Source organism: Pantherophis guttatus, chromosome 3, assembly GCF_059756535.1.
Source record: "Pantherophis guttatus breed Tessera chromosome 3, ASM5975653v1, whole genome shotgun sequence".
NCBI classification, from domain to species: domain Eukaryota; kingdom Metazoa; phylum Chordata; class Lepidosauria; order Squamata; family Colubridae; genus Pantherophis; species Pantherophis guttatus.
Window position 1 is genome coordinate 139,861,893 of NC_142065.1, and position 21,986 is coordinate 139,883,878.

The following is a 21,986-nucleotide window of genomic DNA, read 5'->3' on the forward strand; positions in this document are numbered from 1 at the left end:
AAATAGTCAGGTTTTCAATTCACAGCAGAAGGTGCGAAGGTCAGGGGCCAACCGGAGCCCCAAGGGAAGTTGATTCCAAATGGTGGGGGCGCTCACATGGTTATCCAACATCTTCTTAAAAACTTCCAATGTTGGAGCACTCACAACTTCTGGAGGCAAGTTGTTCCACTGATTAATTGTTCTTACTGTCAGGAAATGTCTCCTTAGTTCTAAGTTGCTTCTCTCCTTGATTAATTTCCACTCATTGCTTCTTGTCCTACCTTCAGGTGCTTTGGAGAATAGCTTGACTACCCCAATTAGATCTTGAGGAATCTTTAAATACTGTATTGAGATTTGTATATTCCAGTCATGGGTTCCTCCAGGTTCGGCCCAGTTCGCGAGAGCCGGTAGTGGTGATGATATGACGTCACCAAATCGGTTCTCTGTCTTTGGGAGCTGGGCCCTCCCGCCCGCCCCTGCGTTATTCTGACCTTATATGTTTGCTTTTTTCGCCCAGCTGAGAGGTGTGGTAGAGCGGATTGCCGCACCTCAGCTGGGCAGATTCGCAACGCGCTTGTGCAAAGCTCAAGTTTGGTGTGCCTGCGAGCGAACCGAGCATGCACGCAGCAATCGCGCACAAAGCATGCGACCGAAGAGGTGATCGCGCGCAAAGCGGTCGTAGTAAAACCGGTAGTAAAGCCAGTTAGAACCCACCCCTGGTATATTCCTTATTGATTACTGAAGTGTATTTACTGAAGTATTTTCTTCTTTCTCACTACTCCTTCAGACACTTGTGGGAAACTGAATTTCCAGAGATTTTTCTTATTGTTGATATCATGTTTTCAAATTCCAGCTGGGTGGTAAAGCATTGCTTTGAAAATTAGTCTGTGAACTTCAGATGGCAAGGATCTGTATTTATATTATGAGAAGTCAAGTAAGGGCATACAGAGAACATGTTCTCCATTTATTAACTTAGTTTCGGGCTATGAAGTAAAGGAAAATCATTATCATGTGAACTTTTATTTCACATGTTTAGATCTATGAGAAATGAAAGGTGGTCAGGCAAGGTTGATATTCTTGGATATCTTCAAAAATAAATAGCACAGTGCTTATTTTTCTTAACCAAATTGGCTATGCTAACTTCGGCATCGTTAACCATTATGATGCCAAAATGACAAAAATTGCATCATGGCATCACAACGGAAGCACCACTCTTTCACACTTGCCTTGCAACATCCCATATAGGTAGAAAGTGAGCAGAACTTGTGCCTTAATACCTATTTTACCCAATGCCTCCCCACAGATATCTGTGTATGCTAACTTTCTCCTATGGGTATGCAGTGGCTACAAGCAGAGAGCAGTTTAATTCAGTATTTCAATCTTTGCTACAGATAAACACCCTCCCCTTCCCAATCATTGTGATTGGAGAACCCCTGGTGAGCATTTTCAGATGAAAATGAAAGTATTTATTCCGTGATGTAGTCAGTCATTTGACTGTATTCTTTGGTATTACTTCACTTCTCCTCTCCTCTGGTATTTCACAAAGGGAAAAAAATATATCTATTACTTTTTTTGCAGGCAAAATGCCTTCCTCTTTTGCAGTTGTCTCTGGTTCATTTCAGAAATACCCTGTTTCGCCTATCAGAATCACAAAAATCAATGCAGCACAGCCCAATCCATGTAGGCTTCTGAGATTCAGCTTAATTCTATCTATAATCCTATTTATGTTCCTATACTTCTCACACTACATAATAGCCACCTATTTCTTATAAAACATCTGTATGCAAAATCATGTTCTTTTTTTTCTAAAACAAGGTGCATTAATAAGATATACAATTAACAGATAAATCATCCCATTGAGTTCAGGGGAGCTTAATCTCTTTAAGAAATATGCTTTAGGAATATGGCATAAGTATATGTAAGGAAAAAAAGACCCAGTTTTGTGTAGTAGTTAAAGCGTCAGGCTAGAAAATGGGAGGCTGTGAGACCATATGTTCCAACCCCGCCTTAGGCACAAAGCCAGTTGGGTGATCTTAGACCAATAACTTTCTCTCTCGGAAGGAGGCAATGGCACAATGGCAAATTTTGCCAAGAAAACTGCAGGGGTTTATTCAGTTAATCGCCATGTGTAACCAGATTACGTAGGTAGGTAGGTAGGTAGGTAGGTAGGTAGGTAGGTAGGTAGGTAGATAGATAGATAATGATAGATAGATAGATAGATAGATAGATAGATAGATAGATAGATAGATGATGATAGATAGATAGATAGATGATAGATAGATAGATAATGATGATAGATAGATAGATAGATAGATAGATAGATAGATAATGATAGATAGATAGATAGATAGATGATGATAAATAGATAATGATAGATAGATAGATGATAGATAGATAGATAATGATGATAGATAGATAGATAGATAGATAGATAGATAGATAGATAATGATAGATAGATAGATAGATGATGATAAATAGATAGATAAATAGATAATGATAGATAGATAGATAATGATAGATAGATAGATAGATAGATAGATAGATAGATAGATAGATAGATAGATAGATAGATGATAGAATCAGTGAGCAATCAATGAAGAAAAAATAAGTATCAAATAAATATGAATAACAGATTAATGGCCCAAAAAATTCTTAAGATATAAAGAAGTTCTCTTAGCCTACTTGTTTCACAAAGTGGAATCATTTGCTCATGTACAGGTAGTTCTCAGGTTATGACTACAATTGAGCCCAACACTTATGTGGCTAAGTGAAACATTTGTTAAGTGAGTTTTGCCCCCATTTTTATGACTTTTCTTGCCACAGTTGTTAAGTGAGTCCTTGCATTGGTTAAGTTAGTAACATGGTTGTTAAATGAATCTGGCTTCCCCATTGACTTTGCTTGTCAGGAGGTCGCAAAATGACCAGTTGCCAAGCTCTGAATTTTGATCATGTGCAATGGCCGTATGTGGAAAAAACAGACATAAGTCACTTGTTTTCAATGCTGTTGTAACTTTGAACAGTCACTAAGTGAACTGTTGTAAGTCGAAGTTTACCTGTATATCACTTTCAGCCACAGCTCTTGGATTCATAACTCATCAGGTTATGACTTCCTTGTTGAATACTGTAACTTCCGTTCCACATCCTTAGGTCAGGCATTCCAACTCATGGTACCTTGCAGCCAAAAATGTACAATTCAAAGCACTGAAAGTACCTCCTACTTTCAGAAGAGGTATTCCTTTACTCCTGTCTTGAGAATATTCAAGGATCATGTCGCACACCAAGCTGACATTTTCATGCCTGCTGGGCTTACCAATATGTAGACTAGTATCAAGCTTATGTCTGAGGAATATTCTTGCTTAATTCCGTAATTTGTAGCTATTTGTTTCAGAGGCATTCTCTATGAATTAATTGATCTGCCAGGCAAAATGGTTTTTTTTACACAGAACTGTTGAAAAATTGTGCCTTGTTATATTACAGTATAGGTGGATAGATGACTGATTCAACCAGAAAGTCGAAGATTCTAGAAGCAGATTCAGCAACTTGTTAATGGTGGTAGTCCCTGTGAAAATCTAAGCATCCCTCAAATGGTTCTTTTGTATATTTTCAGGACTCTGATGGCTGCTTAAGTCATTCCTAATTAGTCAAAGAACTTAGGTCCTTTGTCCTGACCTTGATGTGTGACTGATCATTTTTCCTGGATTCATCATGAATTTTCCATCACTACTCCCTGGTTCATCCTGAAAAGATCCTGGTTACACCTATGCTGCTTAGTCCATATTGATAAAAGGATTCAAGAGCTCCTCCTATTTTTATCAATCTTATTCATTCTTTTTGGCTCTTCTGTTAAACTTTTATATGCAAATTATTTTCAATCCCAGCTCCCATAATTGCAATTAAACTCAAATTAAACAACAAGTAAATTATGCAACTATGGCCTGCTAATCTAGTATCTCCACTGAACCCATATTCTAATACTTCATGTACTAGTCCTGTAATACAGAGGATTCAATAAAGTCTTTAAACCAGGCGTGTCCAAACCATGGCCACAGATCACATGGGGCCCTGGACAGCTAGTAATACATTCCCCCAGGTTGTAATAAAAATATTAAAAATTAAAGGACATTTATTTTTTACATACATTAACTACTTCATATATTTTATATGAAGCCCACGACAAATTTCTCTTCATTCAGTACAGCCCAGGCAAGCCAAATGGTTAGACATGCCTGCTGTATACAAATATTTATAGTACTATGTTTCCCCCAAAATAAGACCGTCTTATATTTTTTTGAACCCTGAAATAAGCACTTGGCTTTATTTTCAGGGAGGTCTTATTATTTTGGGGCGAGTGAAGCAAGATGGGGCTCCTCTTGCCGTTTTACCTGATTTCCAGCTCTGCGTTTAAATATTTTCATGGAGGGCTTATTTTTGGGGAGAGGCTTATTTTAGCACATGCACTCAAAAGCCCAATTGGGCTTATTATCAGGGGATGTCTTATTTTCAGGGAAACAGGGTATTAGATTGTACATAGTACAGAGAGATTTTGAGTGCAGTGTTTTAATTATTGCTGCAGTTCTTTGCTCTTTTTTTAAAAAAAGAAATATTAGTTAAAACTTAGCTAAATAGTTTTGTTTGAGAATATGACTTTATATTTTATTTATCTCCATTTAAAAAGCAGTACAATTGTTTTTCAGATTTAGAAATACCCTATGCAATGTGTAAGGTATTGGATATGAATTTCTGCAGTGCAGTGTGAAGCAACATTGGATAAACTCAAGCTTCTTGTGTCCACTGTGATTCCTTCTGTTCAAGAGATCAATGGTAGCAATCTTCCGCACTAGGAGCAGCATATTTAGATAAGGTTAAGGAGAGACAGAGAGCAATTGGCATATGTTCTGAATCAATAACTTGTAACTATATGTTTAGTCCCTCAAGGTTAATACCTTTCAAATGGTTGGAAATTGATTTAAGTCTTTTCTCAACTGGGGTCAAGTCCCTAAATTTGCATGAATCTTTGAAGAAAAATATGCTTTCCTGATTGTTATTAGGCCTATAAATATTCAAGTCTTGGTGTTGTCCAAATGGTGAGTTTAATTCATCTCAGCCCACTAAAAAAAGAAATGAGTAAAATCGCTGTCTGTGATATATATTGTGGGATAACGACAAGGGCAGTTTAAGAACTAAGAACACTGGATGGATTTTTTCATTAAAAACTGGACAACTTGGCATAATAACTTTTTAAAGATAAAACAGGCCTGATGTGCAACATCTGGCATCTTGAAACATTTGCCTGACCTTGCCCCTTAATATGTACCACCACCCCTTTGGGTCTCCCAGAGCAGCGACCCCAAATCTTTGGGCACAGTGACTGGTTCTGTGGAGAAAGTTTTTTTCCATAGACTGGAGTGACCGTGGGTTTGTGCATCCTGCATCCCACGAATGGGGCTTCGCTTGTTTGCACGGCCCAGTTGCTGGCATGCCATGGACTGGTGCTGGTTCACAGACCAGGGTTGGGACTCTATCGCACCGTATCACTAGTATTCTGCTAGTTCTACCTGGCAAGATGATGAATTTATTCAGGTGGTGGGTCTTTACAGAGTTACTTGTTAGATAAAATGGACCAATCCAGGCCATAACATGGTACATTGATATATGTAACCATTACACCACATGGGGATCTTATTTTACTTTGCAAAAGAATGCAGACTAATAAATTACCTTTCCCCTTCCCCACCCTGTGAATCAGAAAAGCCCTCTCCCTAATTTCAACCACTTCAGCATTATTCATATAACCTGTATTTACCAGGGAAGTAGGCTTACAAAGCCATTTTGGAAGGAAAATCCATCTGGTTCAGTTCCAATCTGGGAGAAAGATGCTGGAAACAAAATGGAGGCTGGAGGCTGATTGGAAAGAAGGTCCATTTATTGGTGAACAGAACCACCAGGGTTTGTGGTTCTGGGGCAGCTGACAAAATGGAATTTAAAGTGGGTGGATTCCTAGGGGGGGGTCATGTAGGGATTTTGTAGGGGTCATAGCTGGCTCTATAGGCAAAAGAGGAAATGCAAATCCTAGGTGTTTGTCAGAGCTAATTTTGTCAATCTTTGGCTTAATTGTGTTGCTTATTGTGTTGCTTATCTGAAGTTTCTGCTTGAGCCAGTCTTTCTGAATGGATTACCAAATCTTCATTTCTAAAAGCTGGCCTCCTCAGTTTCTTCTTGGGGCAGGGAGACTGAGGCTGGTTTCTGTCTCCCTTAAGAAAACATTTCTCCATTTCTCCCTTTGGAGAAATATAATATCCTGTCTTTTAAATATTCCTCAAAATATCTCATTCTTCTGGGGCAGGAGGGCTTTCCATTGCCATTTGGTATCAATGTGGTTATGTCACATGTCACAAAAGATGGGTATGAATGCTACAAAGCTTTTACATAATGTTCAATAACTGATATTAAGAAGAATGCACAAATAGGCAGGGAAGGTTTGGTTTGGGAAGTCGAATAGGTTAACTACTTGTACAGAAGGGAGTTTACTCTCATCACTGTTCATCAGCCTCAACTGTCAATTCTTACTCACCTCCAACCCCCAACAAAGAGATTATGTTTACAGCAACGACTTGAATACAACTTGTCCATTGGGAGGCACACATACAGACTAGAATTCAAAATGACATGTAATCACACAAATTGCCTTATTTACCTCTACAGGGCAAATGATCTGGAAAATCCACATCAGATGGATTATTTTTTTTTTGACATGTTTCTCTCACAAAGATTGAGGGTTTTCCATTACAACCAAGAAGTTTCAGAGAAATCTATCTAAAATCTATGCAGCAATCCCGGAATGATTGGAATAAACTGCAAAAAGCACATTTTATGGAGTTTTATCAAAGCTGTGATAAACTGACAGTTAACAGCAGTTGTACCAAGTGGGGGCTGAGAGACATCATACTATTCATACTTGAAAACTCAAGTATTGAAGGAGGTGCAACTCAGAACAGTAAAGAGCAAAGCAGTTCACAGGTGTAATGGTAGTAGTGAGCAGTTTGCAAAGTTTCTCAGGTTGCTAACAGGTCCCCAAACACCAAAAAAAAAAAAAAAAAAAAACCTGCACTACTTCACCGGAAGGATTGATCTGTCTTGCAAACAATTCATGAAGGTTTTGTAATATTAATGTACTGATGTAGCCTTTCATGGCCAGTATCTCACAAGAAAAGTTGGGCTTCAGGATTTGGTGACCATAGTTTGAAGAACAGATTGTCTGATGTTTTGCTGGCAACTGTGTTTTGCATCTTTGGAGGCAAAGGGGTTTCCTGCACAGAATTGTTGGCAGGCTTGTTATGAGCACAATCTTTTTAGTTGTGGTGGAAATCTATACAAAATGACAAGGTATGTTTTCTGTATCCGTATTATTGTCTGAAATAACTCTTTGGAAGTACAGATGTTCCACAACTACCTGTGAGTGGCAAGGGATCACAATCTGAAGTGGAAAAGTTTTGGAACTTTCTGGAAAAAAAAATAGAATCATGCATGTAACAACAGTATCTTATCATCCAGCTATGAACAGATTGGATGAAATGTTTCTTCAAAGCAAGGGTGAAATCTAAAAATTTTTGCTACCGGTTCTGTGGGCATGGCTTAATTAGTGGGCGGGGTTTGGTGGTAAGGTGACTGGGAGGGCATGGCTTGTTGGTCAGGTGGGCGTGGCCAAGTCAATGTCACTTCTTTGCCCTTTTTTAACCTACAAAACACAACACAACACAACTGGCTCACCCACAATATAAAAGCAGCTATGCTAGACCCAAAATGGCCCCTGCAACAAGCAGGAACCTCACACAGCCACAAAAAGCCCAAAAAACCAACTTTCACATTTTACACACACAAAATTCCACATACAGCTTTGTGAGATTTTGTGTGTTTGTGTAGTTAGAGTGAAACACTACAGAAACACACTAAATCTCAGAAAGCTGCACAAATATTTTATTTTAATTTATTTTTATTTTTATATAAAAGCAGCTAAATTTAAAACTTCCTAAACTTTAAATGGCTAGATCTAAAAAAAGAACAACTAAAAAAAACCCCAATTAACTATTTTCTTAAAGCTCCCAAAGGGGAAAAAAACTTACCCAATAGAACAGGGGTCTCCAACCTTGGCAACTTTAAGACTTGTAGACTTCAACTCCCAGAATTCCTCAGCCAGCTTTGCTTTGCTGGCTGAGGAATTCTGGGAGTTGAAGTCCACAACTCCCTGCCTGCTTGATTGCAGGCAGGGAGATTCAGTTGCTTGCTGATGCAATGGATTGCAGGGATTACAGCAAGGCGTTGCAACCAGCAGCTAAGGTAAGCAAGCTGAGGGGGGGAGGGAGAGGGATTTTTGCTACCGATTAGCAGGCAACTCAGCTGGGGTCGTCAGAGCTTGGCTCGTCAGAGCCATTTAAAAGAAAAAAAAGGCTCTGATGATCGCGCGGCTCAGCTGGGCATGAGGGGTGGGGGCAGGGATTTTTGCTACCAGTTCTCCAAACTGCCCACCGCCATCACTACCTACTCTCCCGAGCCGGTCCGAACCGGGAGCATTTCACCCCTGCTTCAAAGTTTTAAGAATGCTTTGTGAACAAAGAAAACATCATACTGAATCAAATTATTGCAATGCAGTGCACACAACACAACTCAAACTGCAGTAATGTTATTCTTGGGATTTACTTTGCATACAAAGTTGGATCTTCTCTAACCTAATTTGACTAGAAATGTTTGGGACAAACATCTGAAGCAAGCTGAACAGTCATCTTATGCTGAAATAATAAAGAGTAACCAACTGAGGAGAACTCAGATATACACAAAACAGTTGTAGACAATCAACTGAAATTTCTGAGTTACTATCAAATTAACTGTACACCAATTGTACACCAGTATCAGACAAATCAATCATTCCTGTTTGTTTGTTTTTGTCACTATTGGCACCATCCAGGGGTGGGTTCTACTTACCTTTACTACCGGTTCGCAATGGGGCCGCATATTTGCTTCACTCGCTCGCATGCGTGCGTGTGTGCGTGCTCTTCTGCGCATGTGCAGAAGCATTTTGATGAAGTCAAGGTCAGTGGGCGGAGCCACCCGCCGGTTTTACTACCGGTTCTATAGAACTGGTGCGAACCAGGGGCAACCCACCACTGGCACCATCCCATTAACATTTGAAAGAAAAATAGAACTGTGCCTAGTTTTTAAATGCAATACAGTCGGTATCTTGATGGAACAATTTTTGCAACTTTTACCGACTCACTGGGATTAGCGTTCCTAGATGTTTTAATAAAACAAGCAGCAGGAAAACAAACCTCTAATGTCTTTTGTTTTATCAGTAGGAAAAATAAAAAATTTTAAAGTAAAAAGGATATTTTAACATGAAAGAAAAACTAGGTGTAAGCTGACAATTTCATTTATTCAATATTGTTCAGTCTTGATATGATATACCTGGTTGAACTGCTTCCTTTGTACACAACAAACTGTTTGCTGTTGCCACAGAAATCTTAGATTTAAAATGAGCATTTTGGAGAAGTAACAATGCAAATGAAGTCAGCATCTGCCATGTGCAAACCAGTATTTTAGCTTGACAGCAAATCACCTAGCTCCCATTCAGTGTTTGAAATACTTTGTTCTGCATGTTGTTGGTACCAGCAAATCATAAATCTGATCACCACAGAAACGAGAAAACATCCTTAGTATAAATAAGCTGTAAACCGTGACATATCACATATAGGTTTGTGGCAATTCTAAAATGCTTGCCTGCTGTGCAAACTCCTGAGTTTTATCATTTTCAAGCCATCAGTCATCAATGAGCATAAATTTGCCCTCTCCACTTACATTTGAAAAAATATAAAATGTGCCTAGATTTTAAATATAATATTGTCAGTATTTTGGTGGAAAGAGAGGTTTTTGCAATTTTTTACAGAAGCCACATTCACAGATAATGCTAAGGCATCATTGTTAATACATCTAATACAGTGGTGGAATTCAATTTTTTTTACTACAGGTTCTGTGGGTGTGGCTTGGTGCGTGGCTTGGTGGGCGTGGCAGGGGAAGGATACTGCAAAATCTTCATTCCCACCCCACTCCAGGAGAAGGATACTGTAAAATCTCCATTCCCTCCCCACTCCAGGGGAAGGATACTGCAAAATCCCCATTCCCTCCCCACTCCTGGGGGGAAGAATATTGCGAAATCTCCATTCCCACCCCACTCTGGGATCAGCCAGAGGTGGTATTTGGGGGTTCTCCAAACTACTCAAAATTTCCGTTACCTGTTCTCCAGAACCTGTCAGAACCTGCTGAATTTCATCCCTGATCTGATAGCTCTTACAGATAATACAGTAACAAATTAAACCATTGCTTCCTCTGTCTCATCAGGGTTTGGGATTCCTTTGATGCTCACCAGGCACTTTAAGCTTCAATTCTGTGTTCAATTTTGACATAGATGGCCACTTTGATCCCTCTTTCAAACCAGCAGTCCCCTCTGCCCAAAATGTGGAATTTTCTATCTTCAAAAGAGTGGCATTTGTCTTTTAAATGCAGATGGACTGTTGAGTCTTGTCCTGATGGGTTTGTTCTCCTATGTTGTGCCATGTGATTATGAAGTGGTTGTTTTGTTTGCCCAATGTACAGATCTGCACAAAGCTCACTGCATTGCATATACCACTGAGCAGGTAGACTGGTTGCCATCTCCCCCTACAGTGAGATTAATTATATTCTGTTTAAATTATGGCAATTCTAAATTTAGATAAAGGCATATAAACACACCTCTGCAATTTGCATCCTCTTTTGCCTTTTTTTCTTGTAATGCATTTCTTCTATTTTAGCAGTTCCTAAGTGCTAAAATGGTACAAAGAGATTATAGATTGCAACGGTGTATTTGGGAATAGCTGCCAATAGAGCTGGATCTTTATCTGCTCCTTGCAAGCACAGCCAGCTGAATTGCTCTTCTAGTCAGTATAGCTTTCTCATTTAGTTAACAGACATGGGAAATGAAATAAAAAGATCAATTTAAACATCACCTGTGAACAGAATATTTTACTTCACGGAGGGCTCATTGATAACTCTCTGAGTTTGCATAAACTTAACTTTAACAGCCATGATGACTAATACAGGTAGTCCTCGATTTACGACCACAATTGAGCCCAAATTTTTTGTTGTTAAGTAAGAATTTGTTAAGAGAGTTTTGCTTCATTTTATGACCTTTCTTGCCACAGTTGTTAAGTGAATCACTGCAGTTGATAAGTTAGTAACCTGGTTGTTAAGTGAATCTGGTTTCCCCATTGACTTTGATTGTCAGAAGGTCACAAAAGGGGATAACATGACCCCGGGACACTGCAACGGTCATAAATATGAACCAGTTGCCAAGCATCTGAATTTTGAGCACATGATCATGGGGATGCTGCAAAAGTCGTAAGTGTGAAAAATGTTCATAAATCACTTTTTTCAATGCTGTATGTTACTGGAATAGTCAGGGGAAGTGCAGTGATTTTGAAATGGTAAGAGTTTCTTAATGTTTCAATTAATTAATCAAAAATGTATTATGTTGCATGAGGAAGAATTGGTCAGACATATAAAAGAGAAAGGTCCAATGCATATTAAAAGGCTTTATAATGTTTTGTTAGAAAGGGATTCAGAAACTGAATTGGTTAAAGATTGTATGATTAAGTGGGCACAAAATTTTGAAGAACCAGTGATGTTAGAAACATGGGAAAAGATATGGGTTCAGAATGTTAAATTTACACAATCGCAGAATTTGAGGGAAAATTTTTATAAGATGTTTTACAGATGGCATTTAGATCCCAAGAAATTATCCTGTATGTATCCTAATGTTCAGCCAAAATGTTGGAGATGTGATTGTTTAGATGCTACATATTATCATGTTTGGTGGAATTGTAAGAAAGTTAAGGCTTTTTGGATTAAAATATGGTGGGTTATGCAGAATGTTTTGAAGAGAAAAATTCCATTTTCCCCACAATTGTTCTTATTGGGTATAGTAAAGGGTTTTACACTGGATGAAATTAAGTTGATATTGTACATGATCACAGCAGCGAGGTTATTGATAGGTAAATATTGGAAAAATGAGTCTTTACCCACTATTGAAGAATGGACTTTGAAGATGGCCAGTTTTGCGGAGATGGCGAAGATTTCAGCATTTTTAAAAGATCGCTCACAAGAGACTTATGAATGGGAATGGAAAAAGTGGATAGATTATGTGCAGAACAAATATCAAGTTAGGAAATACCAAATAGTTTTTCATTGAAAGTATTATATAAAAATAGAAATGTATGAATACTGTGAGGGGGGGGGGATTTTTTTTTTTTTTTAAGGGGGTTTGAGGGGTTCAAGTTTTGTAAAAAGGGGACTTTGATGGGATTATACTTCATGGAAGTCAGGGGGGGAGGGTTAGGGGGGGTTTGAGGGGGGTTAGGGTGGGGAGCGGGGGGTGGGATGGGGGGGGGAAATGGGGTGAAAATGTAATTGTAAAACTTTTGCAATAAAAAAAAAGTAAAAAAAAGAAAATAAAAAGAATAAAAAGAAAAAAAAAGAAATTAATTAATCAAAAATGTCTCCAGGGCAGTTTATAAATTTCAACCTGATCTTTTTCTTTGGAATAATTTAGAAGGAAGATATACAGGGGAAAGGAGGGTCATATATGAACAGCTGAAAATATATGCTAATGTTCATTTGCTACGTATGTGCCATGAAACTTTAGCAGGCTCTAGAATGTAGAAAAGAAATAATTCATCACTTCCCTTCTGAAACTTTGTCTAACATTTAAAGAGAAAGGCGAGAAAGAAAGAGAAAGAAAATAGCTTTTTAACTATGAATTATAGTGATCGATCACATCCTTGGATGAAATGAATTTTGCACACCTTTTCAATCAGGCTTTAGACCTGGATTTGGCACTGAAGTTGTCTAGTCCCCTATTGAACAATTAGCACCAAAGAAGAAAAATGGAGAGAGCAACTTGTTGAATGTTCTGGATCTCTTACTGGTTTTCAATACCGTGACATTTTTCTGGGTCTGAGTAGGTTAACTCTGAAATGCTTCTCCAAAAGAAAGTTCTTGAGAATTTTTTTTCTTATGATTTTTATTTGATGGGACTCTCTATCATTTTCTCCCCATGTTGTTCAATCCTTGCAAGAAAGCAGAGAGAGAGAGAGAGAGACCATTTAGGCATTAGCAGTAAAATATCATAAGATTCAGGTGAGGCCTCAGAATTGTTCAACTGGTGCTTGGCTGCTGTAATGGGCTGGATGAGGACCAAAACCCTGAAGCTCATTCCAGATAAGATAGAAGTGCTAATGATAGATGGGTTGTATCTCCATTTTAAATCCAGCTTGTTCTGAATAGTTTTAAATTTCCTCTAAAGTTTAAAGTTTGGATAATTTTTCTGTCCATTTTTGTCTGTAGTGGTCTTCTAAAGAACATAGCACCTTTCACCACCTCACAATCTATTGGGATACTAGAAGGGAAGGGAAGGGAAGGGAAGGGAAGGGAAGGGAAGAGAAGTTGGAAGGGACCTTGGAGGTTTCAAGTTCAACCCCCTGCTCAGGCAGGAAACCCTACACCATTTTAGGCAAATGGTTGTCCAATCTCTTCTTAAAACCTTCCAGTGCTGGAGCATTCACAATTTCTGGAGGCAAGTTGTTCCACTGATTAATTGTTCTGTCAGGAAATTTCTTCTTAGTTCTAGGTTGCTTCTCTCCTTGATTAGTTTTCCTCCATTGTTTCTTCTCCTGCCCTCAGGAGAAGAGCTTGGCTTTGGAGAATAGCTTGACTCCTTCTTTGTGGCAACCCCTGAGATATTAGAACATAGCTATCGTGTCACCCCTAATCCTTCTTTTCATTAAACTAGACATACCCAATTCCAGCAACTGTTCTTTATATGTTTAGCCTTCAGTCCCCTAATCATCTTTGTTGCTCTTCTCTGCACTCTTTCTAGAATCTCAACATCTTTTTTACACCATGACAACCAAAACTGGATGCAATGTTCCAAATGTGGCCTTACCAAAACATTATAAAGTCGTATTAACACCGCATGCGATCTTGATATTCTCAGATATTCTCTGTGTGGTAACCCATAAGCTAACAACTTCCTCTTTAGAGTACTGTAAAGTATTGAGCTGACTTTGATGATGGTTCAGAATCTTCAATTTCTACAAAATTCTACGCTGTCACATGCCCAGAAGTGGGAAGTGACTACCCAACAACACCTTTTCAATGATAGCCTTCCCCTGACATTCCCTAGCAAAGTAGAGTTTGAAAAGACTAATTTTTGGCATCAGGAAAAAACAAGTGTTCATTTTACAAAGTCTTTTAATGATGTGTTAATGTGGCTGTTCTATAAGTAGATTACTTATTTTTCATTTGTTCTATAGTTGAATGAAAAATAAGTAATATTTTTTGTTCTATAAGTTTTATAAGTAAAACTTTTGTTCTATAGTTTTCCGTACGCCTTTGGTGTTTGTCATGCCGGCCACATGACCATGGAGATGTCTTCGGACAGCACTGGCTCTTCAGCTTTGAAACAGAGATGAGCACCGCCCCCTAGAGTTGGGAACAACTAGTATATATATGCGAGGGGAACCTTTACCTTTACCTTTTATATTACTTATTTTTTATTTTTTTCTATAGTTAATAAAATGTCTCAATGTAGATTTTCATTAATTGTTGTAACTAATTGTTTTAAACATAAACTTAAAACTTTTTTTTCATGAGAATTACTATAGCAAGAGATCAGGCTAGCTCCTCCTTGCTTTTTTTTCTTTTTCTTTTTTGAAATTGTTAAAAACTGAAATACTTGAGAGGGCACTTTCTTACCCTTACATATGACTCATTTTTTAAAGTTTGTTTCTCCAATTTTTATAGCCTGTGTTTATGACTTTTGAATAGCCTCTCTTGCTTTTTTATTCAGACTGTGGATGTTTAAATTTGTGTTATATTCTATGCAATCCATTGAGAGCCATTTGATTGGTAGGGCGCTAGACAGGTTGATAGAGCCTGTTTGCAAAGCCACATCTTATTTTGAACAGCTTATTGTATAGGATGCTAATGCCATATGATATTAATATGAGAAGTGGAAATCACACATTCTGTTTTTACAGAAATTTATTCTTAACCATGGCAAGAACATGATCCAATTACTATTTATTGACCCCCTGTCCTTAGGATGATGTTATCTCTTTCCCTGTTCATAGCTGAGGCAAGTTAAAAAGGGGTGTTTTGGGAGCATTTTCTCTTTTTTCCCAGTACAGTACTTAGCACAGTGATGCTAATCTTTTCCAGACCAAGTGCCCAAAGTATGCCCAAACCCTCAAAATGCAATGTGCGTGCGGCCCCCGTCCCTGTGTCCCCTGTGCATGCACATGTGCCCCCTGCATGCAGCCCCGATGAATGCAGATGCAGCCCCGTGCATGCACACGCAGCCCCCATGCAGCCCCACACATGCTCACGCAGCCCCACACATGCGCACGCAGCTCCATGCATGCACATGCAGCCCCCACGCATGCATACACCCTCCCTTGTGCCCCACCCCTCCACGTATGTGCATGCACCCCCCCCGCATGCGCCCCACTCCCCCCGCATGCATGGCAGAGACCCAAAGACCAGCTGGCCAGTGGGAGGCGCGCATGCATGCATAGCTGAGCTGGGGTGACGGCTCTCCTGCCCACAGAGAAGGCACTGCTTGCCACTTCTGGCACATGTGCCATAGGTTCGCCATCACGGGTATAGCATCTGCCATACTTCATCAAAGATTTGGTTGTAGACAGGGTCAGGAGTTGGGATATGCCCATTCCTATTGGCCACTTCAGCCTGTAATGGACCTGCCCTTTTTCCTCCAGTCACTGGACATTGCCCTCCATGATTATTTTGTTTGCCTTGCAAGAAAGCTGAACATCTGGCTTCCACTGATGCCATTGCTCATTCTCAAGCACTTGTCCAGTTTCATGCACATTCCCTTATGTACAGGTTTGCTGATATTTTGAACAAGCATTAAACTTTCTCCAGAGAGAGGTAATCTGTACTGCATCGAAAAACAATTTAAACTAGGCGATCCAGCTTCAGCTAGGTGACACTAATGATTGTGTTACAGGTTTTTGTTGCTTCAGCCCACATGGTATTTCACATGACCACACTTTTTCCCATTGCTATTGCTTTAAGTTTGGAAGGGATGGGAGTCTATTTTTCCTACTCCATGAGCTACATCTGGATACTGCCAGATCCAGCCACTTACAACAGCTCCCTTCCCTTCTTAGCCAAGGATGATGCTCACACATTATCAATTCCTCCCAATCCATTTGATCTTGAGACTTTCCTCCATGCCTATGACCTATCATCATAGTTATTTCTGCATTCTTTCAGAAGAATACGAGACCCAGATTCAGAAATAGCCTGACTGACTCCATTTTTGCAACCTGCCACCTAAGCATTCATCTATATTCACCTCCATACTCCTACACATATTAAGGAGAGTGGTTGATAGTTGTTTGTACCCTAGCATATTATGGGGGGATGGAAGGAAAAACAAACGCAGAATAGCCCATATATCACTTTCCTTAACTTGTCTTGCATTAAAAGAATGAAGAAAATACATTTACTGATATATGTTCGTGAACTGGGCCAAGCAGTTTAACCTGACCAGCTGGCTGTGCCCAACATGAGATCTCAATATTAGATCTTGTTGCCTTTTTTCCATGGGTTATTGAAATAAAACATTCCTAATATGACCAGTCAAAGTTTTTTATGTGGATAGTTTATTTTCTCCTTTAGTGAATTTCCTGAACTTAGTAAAAAGATGGAAAAAGCATGGGAAAACGCAGACGGTCACAAGTGGAAGATAATTATTCTGGACACCAACATTCCCCTTCTAAAAAAATAATAAATGAGGCAAGGTGATTGTCCAATAAACGTTTTAATTGGAAATACCTTAGAAGAAGTTGCCATTGCAAATGGATTAACTGACCAAAACAGACTACACTTATTTATTTATTTTTTTAAGCATCTGGTACTGACTTTCAATTGATATTGGCTTAATTTGAAAAGTGGTTATACCATTTCATGAAACTCCAAGAAATCTTGGAATAAAAGCTGAGTATTTTGGTTTCAAATATTGCTTTTATTTGTGTGTGTGTGTGTGTGTTTCTGTGTGTATGTTCTAGAAATGCTTTATGCTAATATGCTAATGTATCACATAACTAAAGCAGCATCCCATCCCATAATGAAAAGAGTTAAAGTCTCTGCATGAACAGCAATAACAACTAATAGTCAGAGGTGGTATTCAGCCGGTTTGGACTGGTTAGGGGTGAACCAGTAGTGCCGATGATCAGTTGGCCCCGCCCACCCAGCCCCGCTCTATCCTGTCCTTTATTTCCTGCTTTGTAGCTCATCTCAACACAGCTGATTTTCCCCCTCCTCACTATTCTACTTACCATTGCTGACTTGGAAGGTAAGCAGCTGAGCTTCTAAATGCTCCATTTTCAACGCAAGCGCAAGCGCCTTAGGCACGCATACAAAGCACACACTCACCAAACCGGTTGTTAAACCAGCAGCATCCCACCACTGCTAATAGTCTATGTGAAGCATAGGACTAGAGCAAGGACAAATGTAGAGAGAACAGTCTGAAACAACTGCAATATCTTTGCAAATGGCATTTTTTCTTCTGGTACTCTGTTCTATATCATATTAAAACTGAAAAATCAAGGATCTCCTAGTAAACCTTCATGGTTCAGGTCTGTGGAGATTCTCAGTCACCCAGGTCATGATTATCCTCCCAAAGGATAATCATTTTTCAAAAAGCAACTGCTGGACTTTGTTTTTCCCTTTCAGCTGTTCCAAGAAGGTTCCACACCCATTTGCACTATTCAGGTGACCCTGAGGGCACAGATAAACCTCCAAGTGACCTCAGCGACTCTCAGAAAGGGTGCTAATGACCAGGTGACTGCAAGAAATATAAATCCTTCCATTCCCCCAGCACTCCGTCAGATCTGAAGAAGTTTCTTGGATGAGAAGCAAAACGTCTTCAAGGAAAATGGAGTCCAGTTGCCTTCTGGAAAAGAACTGTTGGGACTTCACGAATCAGGGCTTCTCATACTTTTGGGATTGCCTTTTTTCAGTGGTCTCTACCTCTTCGGTAAGAAGTGTCAGCAGTCAGCATGGCCCTGGTCCCATCATGTTATTCTTATCTGGGGCTACTCCTTGTCTCTAAAATGGTATCAAATCCCTCAAAATTCACCCAGCCTTGACAGTGCTGACCATTAGGAAAACTCTAAAGTCCTAGTTCTTTCAACAGCCCTGGGATTTGCTTGGGACGTGTGTTGGCTGTGCAATAGTATTATTTCCATCACATGGTTATTCCTTAATTCTTCTTCCCCATTGTCATTATAACTTGTATTCTTTACATTACTGTATATTGGCCCGAATTGCTTGTGGTGATCAAAATTAATATAATTGGAATATGGTATATCAGTTGATATATAAATTGATTGAATGAATAAGCTTGCTTTAGGTTCAAACTGAAAATGCATATCAGTTTTTCCTTTACCTGATGACCTCAAGCAACAACGGACAGCTGTTTGCACCAACCAATAAGCAGAGAATGCAGGAGGGGGGAAGGCTGACATATGGTTTGAATGCTACATTGTTATCATATTTATTAGAGCTTTGCAGGTTATCAGATTTAATGCACTAAACTGATTCAATGGCATATTCTTACCGTAGTACCTCTCAAGAGCACCTTAAAACAACTTTTTCTGGACCAGGGGTGAAATCCAGCAGGTACTGACAGGTTCTGGAGAACCGGTAGTGGAAATTTTGAGTAGTTCAGAGAACCAGCAAATTCTGCCTCTGGCTGGCTCCAGAGTGGGTTGGGAATGGGGATTTTGCAATATCCTTCCCCCAGGAGTGGGGAGGGAATGGATATTTTGCAGCATCCTTCCCCTGGAGTGGGGTGGGAATGGAGATTTTCCAGTATCCTTCCGCTGCCATGCCCACCAAGTCATGCCCACAGAACCAGTAGTTAAAAAATTTGGATTTCACTACTGTTCTGGACTCACAAGTTTCTCTTTCCAGGTGATGGGTGATTGTGGGAAAAGACCCATTTTATTTAAGCTATGCTGGATACATTAATCCACACCTTTGTGTTTAGTTTTATCACATGTATTCCTTATATTTAAAGTGGGTTATTTTCTATAGAACATGAAGGTGACATACATATTCCATTTTATTTTACAAAAATCAGAGAGAGTCGTTATGAGCAGATTTATTTCACAGCTGGCTAGAATTTTAACTTTGGTCTCCTTGCTTCAAGTGAAAGATCTCTCTTTATGCTTTAGATTTTAATTGCAAGGAAATGTATAACAATTATTCTGGAAGATTGCATTGAATATGATGGCTTTACAGCTCTGCCAAATGAGCTCTGCACAATGTAAAATACATAATTCATCAGAATGGCGTGTGGATTTTAATTGACTCCACAGATTTTTACAAGTAAAACAGCATATTATGGACATAATTATAATAATGCTATAAATAGAGTAATTTAATAATTATGACAGCAGCATCTACGACAAGCTACAGTGATCCCCAAAAAATGCCAACATATGCATGGTGATGTCATGATGCAAATCCCATCCTTATTCCCAATGTCTGTTGCAAGTACATATGCTACCGTTCTTTGAAGATGAATATATGTAACTCAAAACTGCCTATCCAGTACAAACACATTTTCCTCCTGCATAAATTTGACACAAACAAACAATTATGGTGACCAAAAAATACTACTTGTCCCATCTCTTGGTCTCAGCAGAGACAGGCCTCCCAGTTGTAAAATGGCTTCTTGCAATGTCCCATATTTTGTACCATAACTCAGCCTGGAATTCATCAGTTCTAAACATAAATATTCTTTTTAAAAATTTCATCTTCTGTATTATTTATTCATTCCAACATAAATAGGCTACCTATCTGTGTTGTATCTCAGGCATTCACCTTTCCTTCTTGCATGTGGAATATTTTTTTTTCTTGCTATTTTCTTGAGCAGTTTTTCATTTTATAGAGTAAAGTATGGGAAAACCAGGGCTAAACTGTTGGTTTAATCTGGCATCCTTAAAATTGTATATCAGGAAAAAAAAACTCAGGTGTCTTCTCTGTAATTTCTTGTTACCACTCTAAATGAGGTATGGAATAATTTTCTTATTTTTGGCTCAATAGTATATATATTTCATAAGGCTATTTAAATCTATATATATAAAAGCCAAATACCACTCACTCATCACAAAATCTCCAGAACAGTAAAGCCTAAAAACTTGAAATTTGGCACGTATGTTCCTCTTGGCTTCTAGGTGCTCGCTAAGAAAGGATTTTTCAAAATGACCATCAGATCATTAGTATTTCATATACAGTATTATATTCACATGCTCTGATGCTAAGGAGTTAGACGTTCTACTCCCCCTCCCCACCTGAAAGGAACTCTGGAGATACGGAGGATCCCGGATCTTCGCAACTTCCGTCGCGCGCTTAAAACGTTTTTATTTCATCAAGCTGGCGTGGCCTAAATATTCTCCTTTTTTAAATTTAAATTTTAAACACAAATTTTAATCTGTTTAATTATGGGGTATTTTAAAATTCAGCCTAAACTATTTAATTTGTTTTAATCTATTTTAAATTTTGTATCTCTGTGTTTTATCCTCTGGCTGTTCACCGCCCTGAGTCCTTCGGGAGAAGGGCGGTATAGAAATTTAAATAAATAAATAAATAAATAAATAAATAAATAAATAAATAAATAAATAAATAAATGCATTGAAATAAGCACACAAAATTTAAAATCAGAGATAAATTGGCATATTTAGCATATCTTTGTATTTAGCATGCTAGATTTTAAGGGAATTTTTTCTCCCTAATACAAATAGCAGCGTCTTAGGAGGGGACAATTACTGGGATAATAGCAAGCAAAAAGAGACAATTGAAACGTTTCTTTCCTGAAGAAAGTCTGAAGAAAACTTCTAATCTGAAATTGGTATTTACACTAGAAAAAAAACCATCCCAATTTGGGATTCTAAACAAAATGCCAATAATAGGGAACTTTACTTTTATGCTGGTGCCAATGCCATCTTCGAAAGAGGGTTTTCCTAACAAACAAATGTCTAGTTTAATTTGCTCCTTCAGTCGATTTGGTGTAGAGCTTACAGCATCAAGCTAGAAATCAGGACATCATGAATTCTAGTCTCATTTTAGGCACTTAGCCAGTTAGGTGACCTTGAGTGAGGTCCTCTCCCTCTCAACCCCAGGAAGCAGGCCAGAGCAAACTACTTCTGCAACCTCGCCAAAAAAACTGCACAAACCTGTCCAGGCAGCTGCCAGGAGTCAATACTGACTCAAAAGTACTGACACACACAAATTGTTCTTTAATGGCTGCTTTGGTCCCAGCCATTATTATATTCATGAATATATTATTATGATGATTGATTGATTATGAGCCATCCAGTGGATGTCGACTCTTAGCGACCACATAGATTGATTTTCTCCAGAAATATATTATTATAGTCATAATCATTTTCATTACCTATTGATGTTATTGGCACTTTGACAAGCCTATATATGAAACGAAAAGCCATATTTTGCGGTCCACATACTTGGATAGTGAAAGAAATTAAGTTTCTTGGCATCCCAAGTACAGAGTTGCCCATTTGAATGGATGCTACGTAGTAAAATTAAACTTTAGCAAGAGCGATCACCATCCAAACATTTCAGAGTGTCTAAACTGTCTTACAATAATCCCTTTCCTTTTTTAAAAAAAATAATAATAATTGTGTTAATAAGACTAGAATGGCTGGAAATCGCTCATTATAGAAATATTCTAGAGAGGAGTGAGATGTACAATGTAATAAATAATCTCCCTGACTTACTCTAGCCAAAATATTGTGTGACCATAAATCTTGGTTGACAGAGGTGAAGCTTTGGAAGAATTTTCCAGATATGCTTTTGTTTAAAATTCTTG

General features: G+C 38.7%; 1 protein-coding gene across 2 annotated transcripts in view; it reads left to right on the forward strand.

The window, feature by feature from the left end:
- The window catches only part of LOC117662488 (cadherin-6), a 195,009-nt gene that overhangs the window by 133,528 nt on the left and 39,495 nt on the right, over window positions 1-21,986 (forward strand). The window lies entirely within an intron of this gene.